The sequence below is a fragment of the Heterocephalus glaber genome, unplaced genomic scaffold (assembly GCF_053883595.1).
Source record: "Heterocephalus glaber isolate CG9 unplaced genomic scaffold, H.glaber_assembly_v1.0 deba00000896, whole genome shotgun sequence".
NCBI lineage: Eukaryota > Metazoa > Chordata > Mammalia > Rodentia > Bathyergidae > Heterocephalus > Heterocephalus glaber.
In genome coordinates, this window is record NW_028258170.1 from 4,169,659 (window position 1) to 4,183,582 (window position 13,924).

Consider the following 13,924-nt stretch of genomic DNA (forward strand, 5'->3'; position numbering starts at 1 on the left):
TCTATGTTCATACTTTTTTCTTCTATTATCTTTATCCTGCTTTAGGATTAGCACAATGTTGATTTCCTAAAATGAGGGGAGAAGTGTTCCTTTTTTTTTCTGCTTTAAATGTTTGATATAATTTATCAGTTAAAATGTATACGAGCCTGTTGTTGTCATATAGGTAGGTTTTCAAGCTAGGAATATACTTTCTTTAATAGGTGCTATTCAAATTTTATATTTCCTCCAGTTAGTTTCATTAATTTGTCTTCCAAGGTACTTCTTAGAAGTTGTCAAATTTATTTCAAAACAGATTTTTGAAATATGCATTCTATATCCTTTTTAATTCTGTAAAATCTGTGGTAATGTCTCCTAGGTCTTGATATTTTAATTTTAAAAATGTATAATTGATATTGTGTAATAGGAAGTAAAGGTCTAAAGGAGCAGGGGGAAGTGGGAGAGGTACGGGAAAGGAAAGAAGGGAAAAAATATGAGAAAAGGAAAAAAATGGAAACAAAATTGCAAAATAGGGAAGGGTGGAGGGCAGGGGAAGGGAAAAAAAAATAAGTACCAAGATACTCATGTAATGGTACAAGATCCCAATGATGTATGTAACTGTATTTTATACCTAAAATGTACCAATAAACTTAATGGGGAAAAAAAGATTTTAAGAATTTTTAATTTTGATGTTTGTATTCCTGGTGAAAGGCAGTAGAAAATATTCAAAGAGATTTAAAGCACAGAGCACGTAATGGCAAAATTCCCTGGAGTCCTCATCCATCCAGAGCCCAGCCCTTCCTTTGCACAGGCATAAGAACACGTACATCAGTCTCGTTTCCTGTCGCCAGTTAATGTGACATCCACAGTCCCTGCTCTCTCGATCTGGACAGACCTACTGGTCAACACAGGGGTGGGAAGAGGGGCTAAAAGGCTGATGAGAGTGAACAGCATTTGAGGCTACCACAGAATTCCCCTACCTCATTTTTTCCCAGAAAATGAACTGCACACTCTTTAAGGTTCTTCAAACACCTTCTAGAGATTTCTAAAAGCTGATCTTCTGTGACGTATTCTATCATCATTTTCTAGGAAGCCAAATCTGACTAGCTACATTATTCTACAAATATTTTAATAGTGTGTGGCCTGCATTAAACAGAAAACAAAAAAAAAAGATCTTTCACAATCAGAACTGTAAAGAATTATCTGGAAAACCTGCTCATCTGTTCAGGATGTTTTTGAGTGATCTCTAAGACAGGGAAACAAATGAAGAGTACACTGTGCCTGAGGAGGCGGAAGAAACACCTTAGTTAGGGATTAAGCTCAACATCCTCCGTTTTGGCAATCGAGTGAAGCCTTACCCTCTTTCTCAGAATGTTTTAAAATTCATAAGACATGAAACATAGGCACAGGAGGAAATCCCATAATTTGAAATATAATTATCGACACATATGTTTTTAAAATAATAATGTAGGTGCTTTATTTAAGTATTGAATACTAATTTTATTTAATAATGAGGATACTATCATAACTTATAAATAGTGACTGGCATATATTTTGACATGTTTTTAACAACTGCAATGCAATATGGAAATACCTGTGTATCACCTATCTGTAACAGAGTCATAGGTTCTCCCAACATTATTGCAACTGGTTATTTCTATTCCTGATTGGAAGACATGCTAAATATTAGTTAGAATTAGTGAAAAATAAGATGCAGTAAGGGCCAGGGATTTAGCTCAGTGGTTCTGCTGCCTGCCTCGAAAGTGCAAGGAACCAAGTTCGATCCCTGGCACCAAAAAGAAAAAAAAAACAATTAAGATGCAGTATTTCCCTCCAAATGAACCCCACACACCTAGGTGCAGAATAGTTTTTAAATATTCTAAGCCCCTATTCTGGACTCTATTCTTCCTTTAGACATTTACACTACTAACACCATCTTGGTGAGGCCTTCCCTAGTCACCCTATGAGAATTCCAACAACTTCCCCAACAATATTTCACCCCCTTCCTTGCTTTTCTGTTTCCTTAGTATGTGTATGTGTGTGTATCTATGTGTCTATCTATGGACTTACATATGTATCCCTTACTAGAATTTTTTTTTTTTTTGGTACTGGGCACTGAACTTGGGACCTTGTACTTGCGAGGCAGGTGGCGGGAACCACTGAGCTAAATCCCTGGCCCTTAGAATTTGTTTTAATAAGAACACCAAGACAAGTCTTTAACCGGGCCTGTGCTGTAGTACAGGTGTGTGTGTGGAGTGTCAGTACACAGGAGGGAACCTTCCTAGACTAAAACCCGAGAAGTGGCAGGGGACTGCTGCCCTATTAGAATTTAAATCCCACAAGGACAGGATGTGTTTTTCCTCTGTTGTATGCACAACCAGATTCCACTAAGAATAGTGGGAGATACATAAAAGAGTTTCTATAAATGCTTTGGAAAGAAAGAAAAAATGAAGGAACAAACGTATAAAACCTGGCAATACTACTGACAATGATCATGTGATCATTATGAAATCAGGAATTGGAGGGATACCTTTGCATTTAGAAATAATTGCAGTGTTCAGTTAGCTGCCCTGGTGATACAGCCTGGTACTGTAAAGACTAAGACTAATGAGTTTCTAAACCATTTTGTCACAGAAGCAAGTCATATACTTGCCGGTGTATATGTACTGCTTGTAAGCTAACAGTGAGAAAGTGAATTAATTCCTTACTTCTGAGGAAGAAAACAACTCAACTGTATGCTCCTGGCTAGGTTTTTCACAGACTCATGGTACGTGGTGAGACAGAAGATGCCAAGTTATTTGTGCCCAGCCCTGTGTCACTATACTATGTCATGGTTATCGATAAATGACAGTCTATATATATATATTATATACCTCGCCACAGCCGCTATCAATGAACTTCTTCCACTTATTAAACCCACACACATCTGAATAAACAGTGAGTTTATTTTTTATGGACAACAGAACATTTGATATAATAGTCAACCTTCATGAAACACCATGCAAAGTTTTATGGAAATTTCTATGCTCCTATATATAATTTCCAATTTAATGAAACACTAACATACCATTAAAAAATGTTTCTGGTACATTCAGGTACATCCCAATATTATAAAAGCTGTAATAGCTATAGTTCTGAAAGGTTTTCTAAATCTTTTATAGATACATCTTACCCAACCTCAGAAACAATGCGCAATAGTGGAAGAGACCACATTTTAGTCATGAGCACAAGAGAAATTTGCTCCTAGTCCATGAGTGGCAACAGAAAAACTATCTTATTGAATGTGATATGAACCAGAGGTCATCAACTCACTGAAAAAGCTAGTGAAGCAGGGAATCATTTTTTAAAAAACCAAGACATTACTTCATAAATTTTGCTTTAACTTAAAATATATTTATATGTATGCACATTCAGTAATCTGTTGATTACTGAGTCAAAGCCTGCTCTTTGAATATGGATCTACAGATGGAGTTTCTTTGTTCTTCCTGCAAAGAATATATACAACACATCATCACAATTTCCAGCTTTGGCTTCTCCATAATATAGAAAGAAACTAAAGATACTTGTGAAGGAATGTAGATTTTTAAAGAGTTTTTCCTTTATCTTTTACAAGTCTCATTCACACTAAATCATGATAGCAATTTTTACAGTAAGCTGTTCCAAAGCATTTAAGTTGGCCTTAGAAACATTAAATCTTTTTCTTTTTGAACTCACACTTCATTTATTTACATAATATTATTAAAATTGCATAATTACAACTATCAGTGAAATGGGCATTAATCAGCTACAAAAGAGCAGCTAGCTCAGCTCTCAATTCAGTGTACTTAAACACTTCCTTGACTAAATCAGTGAGAACATCAAAGGAGCTTTTTAGCTAGATGTGTCAACATTCGAAAAGACTTTAATAACTCATCAACAAACATTCAAAATCACAAAGGCATGATGTTACATAACCATTGTGGATAAGTCATTCTAAGTGCAAAATATAGCAATGGATTTTTTGTTTTTATTTTTTATTAGTGGGTTTGCAGTATGTAATGTTTACCTTCCTTGAGTGGATTTGGTACATGTACGTAACACATCTCAATTCTTTTTTCATCTTCTCCTTCCCTCCTTCCCCATAGACTCCATCTCTTGATTCCCTTACCATCTGAAAAAGAGCTACTTTCCTACTTGCTATTATCTATCTTTTATTTTGCACTCTATTTGCTCTTTATTTGGGTTTCTCATACAAGAGAAACCATTGAGATATTTAAGTTTGTGTGTCTATTTCATTTCACTTTATAGTCTCAAGGAACATCCATTTTCCTACAGTGGATTCTGATGTAAAAGAATATGGACAATTCATTAATGTAGTTTGAGATTTCCCACTGCAACTAATTTTTAGGTACCACCACTGGTCTAGCTTTAGTGTACAATCAAAGAGGGATATACATAATTATTTTAAAATATTAAAATACTCCTTTTTCAATCATGTATGTATGCGAAGTTGTGATTTTCCTCATATGCTTTAACCAAAACAACAGATTATAATAAACTGAATGCAGAAGCAGACATGCAAGTTTTGCAAAAATGCAAAATACTTTTCTTCTCAGGAAGTACTTTTGTTTTTAATATATTTTTTTCCTAAAACTGTTATTTAGGACACTCTTACTTTTTTTTTTTGATACTGGAGATCAAACTTGGGACCTTGCACTTACGAGGCAGGAGGCAGAACCACTGAGCTAAATCCCTGGCCCTTACTCTTTTAATATCATAGGATGCTCTTACTATTTTAACAGCATAAATATATATCAGTATTTTTAAACTTTTGTTTTCATATTTAATATGGTAAATTTCACTATATATAACCCAACTAAACAAAGTTTTTTGATGTCTCCCTTAATTTTTAAGTGTATAAAAGTCTGAAAACTGAGTCCAAAGTTTGAAAACTTGCTTAAGATATTTTCAAAGGTGAATTTATGTGAGGTACACTGATCTGAATACAGAAAATGACTATTAATTTCTTGGTTTGGAGGGTAGGGTGTTGGTAGGGAAAGACATAAAATTTATCACAAAGTGAAATTTCTATGAACTAAATTATAAACATAAAAGGAAGAAAAGAGGCATAAGCATCTTTCCAAAATTTCAGTATTATTAACCCGAAGTTTTATTATAACATTATTATATCAATAGACTTCTTCCATTCTTTTAAATGCTTCCTGATCTATTATATATAGAATAAAAAAGCAGGTAATCCAAGAAGTATGTATTACTTAAAACTTCACAGCATATTTGACTGAATAGCCAATAAAATGAAGTCTAATAATGATGTTGGTATCTACTTTTATATAGATCTGAATTAAACTATTCAGATGATTCCATTTAAAAGCTTATCAAAAAGTTTTGAGAGTTTACAGAAATTTATCTATAAATCAATACTTAGTGTTACAAGAATATTACTGTTATGATGTTGAAGTGCTGTCTTAGCTTGGGCTTCCATAACAGAATACCACAGACTAGGTGGCTCAAACAACAGAAACATACTGACACAGTTCTCCAGGCAGAAGTCTGAGGTCAGGGTGACAGCATGTTCAGGCTGGGTGACACTCTCTTCCTGCCTTGTAGGTGGCTGGCCTCCATCTCAATGTGTGCTCACTCAACACAGCCTGTGCCAAGTGTTGGTTTCTCTTCTTACAAAGACATGAATCCCACCATGAGGTGCCCACTCTTATGAGCTCATGTAACCCTAATTCCTAAAGCCTCTGTCTCTAAATATATCCTCCACAGGGGTTAGGTCAAAAGTAAGAAGGCTCTACTATCTGTCAAAACTTTCCAACAAAGCGGCAAAACTGAACTAAAATGATCCCTCTTCTTTTTCTCATTTCAGAATAATATGAAGTGTAGTTTATAAGTTATAAAACATTTGCTTAGTACAACATAAAATAGAAGATTTATGTATAATAATCTGACTTTGGACTAAGTAGTCATGCAACTACACATTTTAGAGAAAATGAAATAAGCTTAAAAAGAATTATAAAATTAAATTCAACAGAACAGTGAACTCCTTAGAAACGCCCAGTGTTAAATTAAAAGGACAGAGCAGGCCACCTTCACATCTGCCAGCTCCGCTGCAGCTGTGTCCATGGGACATCACTGCACCTCCGCCTGTACTGTGCTTGCTGGCCACACCACCAAACTGCCAAAATAAGGTACATTCTTCTTTTAAAATCTAAATTAGTCTAACTCATTCCAAAAGTCTCCTTCCTGAGATGGTAACTTGACAGAAAGTCATTCAACTTTCAACCGAGTGCCTTTGTGTGACTGGAAAAACCTCTAATAAATTACGAGTCATGTATTACCCCTCCTTTTAAAAACACAACTAGTACAGCAGTGATTCATGTTTTTTCCCCTAATTTTAAAAGTGAATCATAACCATGGATGTTAAATGTGAGTAATATGTTAAACTTTTTAAAGTAATTGCTATAAAATTTAGCCAAATCGGAAAGTAGATTTCTAACCTGTATGGCCTTGCCTGTGAAGCACACTGAGGCCCTGGTAGTGATTCACCAAGAAGAGCAAGGCAAGCCTGCAATACAGAGGCTTGACCCAGAGGGCTTGGAATGGGAGCCAGTAACCTGAACAGTTTAGTCAGCTAACATGTGGCCTGGATTTTTGCCCATATTCAAACTGTTTGATCCCATGGCTAAGGCTGACATCAGCATTATCAAGCAAAATACAATATTTATACTTGGAAGGAAAGAGAGGCTGTACTTTATATTAATTAAGCACATAGTATGTGCCAACTCTTTTACATACTTTATTTCATCTTCCCAACTCAATTACATATTACATCCCCATTTTACAGATTTGGAGAAAAGAATTTAGAAGAGAAAGTAATGTGCTCAAAAGCTGCTGAGTACATTAATTGGTGAAGCCAAGAATGGAATCCAGAACAGTCTTCATCTAGAATTGCTTTTACTTCTTACTGGTGAGGAGAAGCACTGCCATTCAAAGAAAGTCATCAAGTTTGTCAATAAGAACTAGCAGAAGAAAGTGCCAGCATTAGTGGACCGCCTAAGAGCTAGGCAGGAGAGCACTCTTGCTGAAACACAAGAGGGGTCTAAGCTCTGCCATTTTCTAGACAGCAAGACATAAATTCTGCAAAGAGGCAGATATTAGAAGAGATTCTATGATTCTGTAATCATATGGCTCCTTTAGGTCCAAGAAGCATGGATAATGAGTTGTCCTTTTTCAGTATTTACTTTGGGAAAAAACTACTTTTTGTATATGGCAACAGCTGCTAGAAAGATGACAATATGATGAATGGAAGTTGATTACATATTAAGATATCTTCAGTGAAAATAATTTATCAGCCCTGAAATATAAAGGATCATTTTCTCCCATAATTTATATTCTATATTCATTAAATCAGTAGACTTAATCTTGCAGAACATTACCACTTAATTTAATTCAATATCCCAATTATTAAATGTTAAAATATAGAAACCAAAAGCAGTATTTTTTACTTAAATGAAAAGTATTCTAGATTATTTGCAGATAATAATGAGTTAATCTCAGGGTCAAAATACACCAAGTTAATGAGAATAAAATGTATAGCAGAGCTATTAAATGGGAAATGGCATTGCTATGTCATTATTCCAATGTTTAATCCTCTGAGATGAAGTCTTATTTTTCCAAATACCCAAGAATGCTAACCGAATATAATCTATCTAAATGGCACCAAACAGCATTCATAATTATAATCCCTTTTAATTGACCAAATGTGTCATGGGTTGGCATTCACCCTGAGGGTTCAGCATAAGGGAAAAACACTATAAAACTACTCAAATTTGGTAATAAGACTTCTGTTTAGGAGAAATGGCAGAGCTCAAAGGACTAGGATTAAAAGCAGGCTCGTATACCAAATTCCAATGTCAAATTTTGAAAGCATCTTTTGCACGTACCTATACTGTTCACATGAGCATAATCAAATGATTTTTTCTATTGAAAAACTGGCTTAGTATTTTATGTTGATGTATTTTACATTTCTATGCATAAAACTTAAAATATCTTCCAAAGTGTTCAGCTGGGCAACTTTATTGCTTCAGCAAAAACTATGCAAGCATCCAGTGAGCATGTGAGAAACCAAACCTGGAAGTAGCCAATGTGATTGCAAGAAAAACCGAACACACAACAGCAGCCAGGGTGATGAAGCTTGACGGCCCTTCCAGGGAAGAAGCAATAATTTATAATGTGTACCTGACAGTAACTCATCAATTATAATAACTCTGAATTTGTATGTGTTTATTTATTAATCTTTCAGTATTCAAGATAAATTTTGTAACATGCAACATCAAAAACATGCCATCCATTTCAGACCTAGCATGACCAAGAGTAAAGATCTCAATATTCTGACATCAAGTGTTTCCTAAAGGTTGAGGCAAATTGTTATCCACCTTCCAGGGTAATCAGAAAGTACCCCCACCATACACACAGAGTAGATGATCTGATGTTTAGAGTACGTGGTAGGTAGAATAAAGTCCACAGCCTAGCCCCCATCATCTGTATGTGTGTTATCTTCCCTGGCAGAAAGCATTTTACAGATGTAATTGAGGCCCTTGTGATGGGAGAATATCCTAGACTATACAAATAGGGCCAATCTAATTATGTGCACGAATCCTCGAGAGCAAAGAACCCTTCATGGCTGTGGTCAGTGGAAGAAGTGACTATGCAGGAGTAATCAGAGATACAATATTGTTGGGTTTGAAGATAAAGGAAAGAGGCCACAAGCAAAGGATTGTTCTGCCAGGAAAAGACTTCTTCCTACGGCCTCCGAAAGGAACGTTGCCCTACTAACATCTAAATTTTAGACCAACTAGACTCATGTCAGGCTTCCACAGAAGGTAAATCAGTGAAGTTTGTGGTACTTTGTTACATTAATAATAGGAAACGAATATAAACCCCATTCTTATATAAGAATAGCCAATAACTATCATAGATTTGAGGAAATTCTATAATAAGTCAGAAGAGACACAAATGAATAAAATGATTATGTATCTTAGGAAAAAATAAATTATGTAGGTAGAAGAAAATTTCAAAGGGAACAAACAATGGGCCTTTGAAAAAAAAGATGGCAAGAAGGTAAGCTCAATATTAGAGGAAAGCTGAATAAAATCTTGAAATGCAGAAAAATGAGGGCATGAAAGCGACAACAAGAGAGGAAAGAAAACAGGACTGGGCCAAGAGGCTGAATATCTGAACAAGAACCAAAAAAGAAAAGAAAAAGGAAGAATTCCAAATATATCAGGAAAACTTCCTAGAACACTACATGAGATTCCAGAATGAAAGAACCCATTAAGTACCAAGCATGTGAATGAAAACAGATCCATCCAGGACTAACACCATCCTGGAACTCCCTAAAAGCTTTAGAGTGAAATACTGTGTTTCATGCAAAGCATCAGGAATCAGAGTGGGATCAGATACCTCAATAATAACACTATAATCCAGAATACAACAGAGCAATATCTCAAAAAGCATCAGAAAAATATACCAGACTACAACCAGCACCTTAAAAATGGAACTTTAAAAATTGTATTTTTTTCCCTTAGAAGTGGCTTTGAGGTAGGATAGAAAAAATAAAAGGTAAAAAGAAGACAAAGAAGTCATAACTAAAAACTGATACTTTCAAGATTACAACTTTCGGGACCCAATCAAGGATACCCAAGGCCATCCAGCATTCCTTTGGATAAATTTAGGCTCCTTTCCTTATAGACCCATCACGCCCAAAATTTCTAAAAAATGCTGAAAGTCCATAAACTGGACAATATCCTGCTCGAGGGGTAGGCCACCTTTTCCAGGGATTTCCACTCCTTTAATAGAAGCAAAAAACATTCTCATTTCTAGAAAATAACGTGCATCTCTCTCAAGGACCCCACAATCTACTTCTCAGAGTGCCTACTTCTGAATTTCTGCCTAATGAAATCCTTCCTGTGCCTCTCACTGACGAGTCCTGAAAATACTGTTTCCTGAGGAGTCAGTGGACCTGCAACCCTGTTCCTCTGATGGGGTAGGGTAGGTTCCTTCACCCAACTTTGGGAAACTCCTCAGAGCCTGTCTGGAGACCGCTTCTCCAAACCCCTTCAGATCTAGAGCATAAGGGCTTCCCACCTCTCCTCAGCCCAGATGAATGGACAGAACATGTAGATTCTGGCACCAGGAGGTCAAGTCCAATTTCATCTCCTCAGGTAAGAGAGGGAGAGATCTGGGTCCAGGCAGGGATAGAACAAGCCTGGATATGGCTATTGTTCCACAGTATGCCCTACCCCTACTGTTCCTGGCTATAGAAGACCCTAATGCAGCTCTACAAGGAGAGATGGTAACCTGAGGCACATGGGCCCCTCCATCTCCTCCGAGCTAGCTTTGAATAAATCCTTTTCCCACCAAAATAGATGACCACCTTTGACTTGGTCAGTGGCAAGCAAATGGACCTGAGCATATGAACCTGTGTGGCCAAGCTACCATTTAAACACAAGAGCAGTGAATACACATTCAACATTTATCTCTTATAAATTTTCTCTAGAAACCACTGGGGAATTTCTCTGCCCACACTAGAATGTATATTTTTAGAAAAGACAACACAGGACCCTTGGCATGAGGGTCCAACGGAAGAGAAGAAAGAACAAGGCAAACCTGTGCAGCAGAGCCAAGACTCAAGCAATCTGGATCCCAGTACATCCAAAAGGTTGTGGCAGTTACTTTAAGATCAACCATTAAAGACATCTTGCTAAGAATGTCTTGTTTGAAAGCACTCAGATAAGACTGACATAACTGGGTAAGTCTGGTTGGTAATTAGCACTAAGGGTACAGTAGAAAACTAAGCAAATAAAACGAAGTGGTTGCTGATCCTTAAGAGAAAACAAAAAATGTGCACGCAAGTTGAAAAGTCACAGTATACAATATGTCTCAGTTGTTTAAGTTTTTGCCTTGCTAAAATATGCAAACACTAAATACTCACCTGTGGTATTTACAGCAGCCCTGGCAACAAATACACGCCTATGGCTGCCATTTAGTACCTGCCCCTGCTTCCTCCTGTTTGGCCTGATCATCTATTTACTCCATTTACTGTAAGAGCAACCCCCTGATATTCTGACAACAGGACATGCACAGCATGCAGGTAATTCAAACATGTAGGTAAAGATTTACCCATGGCATAACATTTTTTAAATGAGGGACACTTTAACAGTGGCTAAACATTTCATCTAATCACTAAGTCTTTCAGCTCTCACAGTAAGAAAACTCAAGTTGGATAAGGCATCCCTTAAAGTGCAAGGACACAGGGAATGTCTGCCTTTTAGTCCCCTTGGGTTATTATTTCTCCAATATTCCTCTTTCAAAATGTGTTAGCAAAATTTTTCTTTTACAATATAATTTTAAAAGACTTTGCTGAAGTGAGATATACAACTTCATACAGTCTAGGGGCCTTTTTAAAACAGTGAAGGGAATATAGCTAATTTTATTCCGGGCACCAAGAGGAAATAATGTGCTATAGACTGCATTCCATTCAACCCTGGAAACCTGAAATGTAATCATGAATCACAGAGTCACACTGCTTCTTAATGAAAAATTATGCTTTCCAATGTATTCTAGGAACAAACATTCTAAAAACTAGAATTATAAAGAGGCCACTCAAAGTGGTACAGATTGCAGCCCATATATTCATTTCACAGTCTGTACTTTGTTCAGCTTTCCTGAGAATCCCTTCCTTGTGTCCCTCTTGACTGTGAGATGAATATATGGAATATTTTAATGGAATAAAATGAATATATAGCATATTTTAATGGAATTCAATTAAAGTGGAATAAAATAGAAAATAGTAAGAGCGTAAAGCATGATTGAAATTCAAGAGGCTATTTTATTAAATTTTTATTTATAGATGTTATCTGTGTGTTGGGTTATGCTGTAAATTTTATTTAATGAGTCACAGTCAAAAAAGGTCTGTCAGAGGCAAGACAAGGATGTCGACCATCACCAATCCTGTTTAATATAGTCTTTGAGGGTGGTGGGAGGGGAAGGGGAAAGGGAAGAAGGGAAAGGAAAAATTATTAGAAAAGAAAAAAAAAATGGAAATGAAATTTATGTAAATAAGGAAGGGTGGAGGGGGTGAAGGGCACACAGGCAATGGGGAAAAAAATAAGAACTAAGATACATCCTGTACAGGTACAAGCACCAAAGGATAAATGTAAACGTATTGTATACCTAAAATGTACCAATACAAGAATAAAAAAAAAAACATAGTACTTGAAACATTAGCTGGAGCAATCAGCAAGAGAAAGAAATAAAAGGGCTACAGGGCTGGGGATTTAGCTCAATGGTGTCGCACCTGCCTCGCAAGCACAAGGTCCTAAATTCAATCCCCAGTACCAAAAAAAATAAGAATGAAAGAAATAAAAGGGACACATCTGGGAAAATAAGTCTAATTGTCCCTATTCAAACGACATGATCCTTGACACAGAAGACCCAAAAAATCCACCAAAAAAATAGAACTAATTTCAGCAAGGTAACTGGATACAAAAGCAACACACTAAAATGAATAGTGTTCTTGTACACCAATAATGAACCCATCGAGAAAGAAATTAGAAAAACAATATTATTCCCAATAGATTCAAGAAAAATTAAATACTTAGGAAGTAACCTAACCAAGGAAGTGAAAAGCCTCTACAGGGAAAACTACAGATCTCTGAAAAAGGAGATTGAAGAAGACATCAGAAAGTGGAAATGTGTTCCCTCTTCTTGAATAAGCAGAACTAGTACTTATCCATACTACCTAAACTGATGTAAAGATTTAAAGCAATGCTAATCAAAATACCAACAGCATTCCTCAAACAACTAGAAAAAACAAGCCTAAAACTCATGTGGAACCAAGTTGAGATCTGGAATAGCAAAAGTAATCCTGGGCAACAAGAGCAAAGTAGGAGATATCACAATACTGGATTTCAAGTTATCTAAGCTACAGAGATAGAAACAGCATGGCACTGGCACAATGACAGACATGTGGTTCACCGGAACATAATACAGGAAATAACCCCAGGCACATTCAGCTCTCTCTGATCTTTGACAAAGGGGCAAAAACACACTCTGGAGAAAAAACAGTCTGTCCCCCATTCCCCACCCCAGACCGGGGATCAAACTCAGGACCTTGTGCTTGCTAGAGAGGCGTGATGCCACTGAGCTATATCCCCGGACCCAGCGTCTTTAATAAATGGTGCTGGGTACACTGGCTGTCCACATGCAGAAGATTTGAGTTTAGACCCATTATCTATCACCATATGCTAAATTAAAATCAAAATGCATCACAGATCTAAATATTAAAACAGAAACACTGAATCTGCTGGGAAAAAAATCAGTGAAACTCTTGAAGATGCAGGCACAGATAAGGACTTTCTGAACAGAACCCCAAGTGCACAAGAAATAACCTCAAGAATCAACAATGGAATTATATCAAATTTAAAAGCTTCTCCACAGCAAAAGAAACAACAAGAACAAAGAGACAACTTATAGAATGGGAAAAAATTTTTCCCAGCTATTTGCTGGACAGAAGACTAATATCTAGAATACATAAGAACTCGAAAACATTAGACCCTTCCAAATAAAAGACCCAATCAAAAATGGGCAACTGAAAAGAACAGACATGGCTCAGAAGGAGAAGTACACATGGTGTACTAGTCAGCCATAAAGGATAAAGGTAAATCATCTGTAGGAAAATAGATGCACCTTGATAACATACTGTGAAGTGCAATAAATCAGACACACAGCGTAGTATCGCATAGTTTCTCTTATATGAGAGACCTAAAGTATAAATACGTTAAAAAGCAAAATAAAAGGGAGCTAATGAGCAACAGGAAGATAGATCTTTTGCAAGTGGAAAGGGGGCCAAGGGATTGAGGGAAGTGGGAAGGGAAGAGGAAGG

The 13,924-nt window shown here is 36.5% G+C and overlaps 1 protein-coding gene and 1 long non-coding RNA gene across 7 annotated transcripts in view; one reads left to right on the top strand and one right to left on the bottom strand.

Annotated features, from left to right (window-relative positions):
• Positions 1-13,924, top strand: part of LOC110346558 (uncharacterized) — a 51,406-nt gene that overhangs the window by 35,707 nt on the left and 1,775 nt on the right. Inside the window, exon 2 of the long non-coding RNA XR_002390667.2 lies at positions 6,824-6,946. This is a non-coding gene — a long non-coding RNA (uncharacterized LOC110346558). The remainder of the gene's footprint in view (positions 1-6,823; positions 6,947-13,924) is intronic.
• The window catches only part of Dse (dermatan sulfate epimerase), an 84,254-nt gene that overhangs the window by 11,717 nt on the left and 58,613 nt on the right, over positions 1-13,924 (bottom strand). The window lies entirely within an intron of this gene.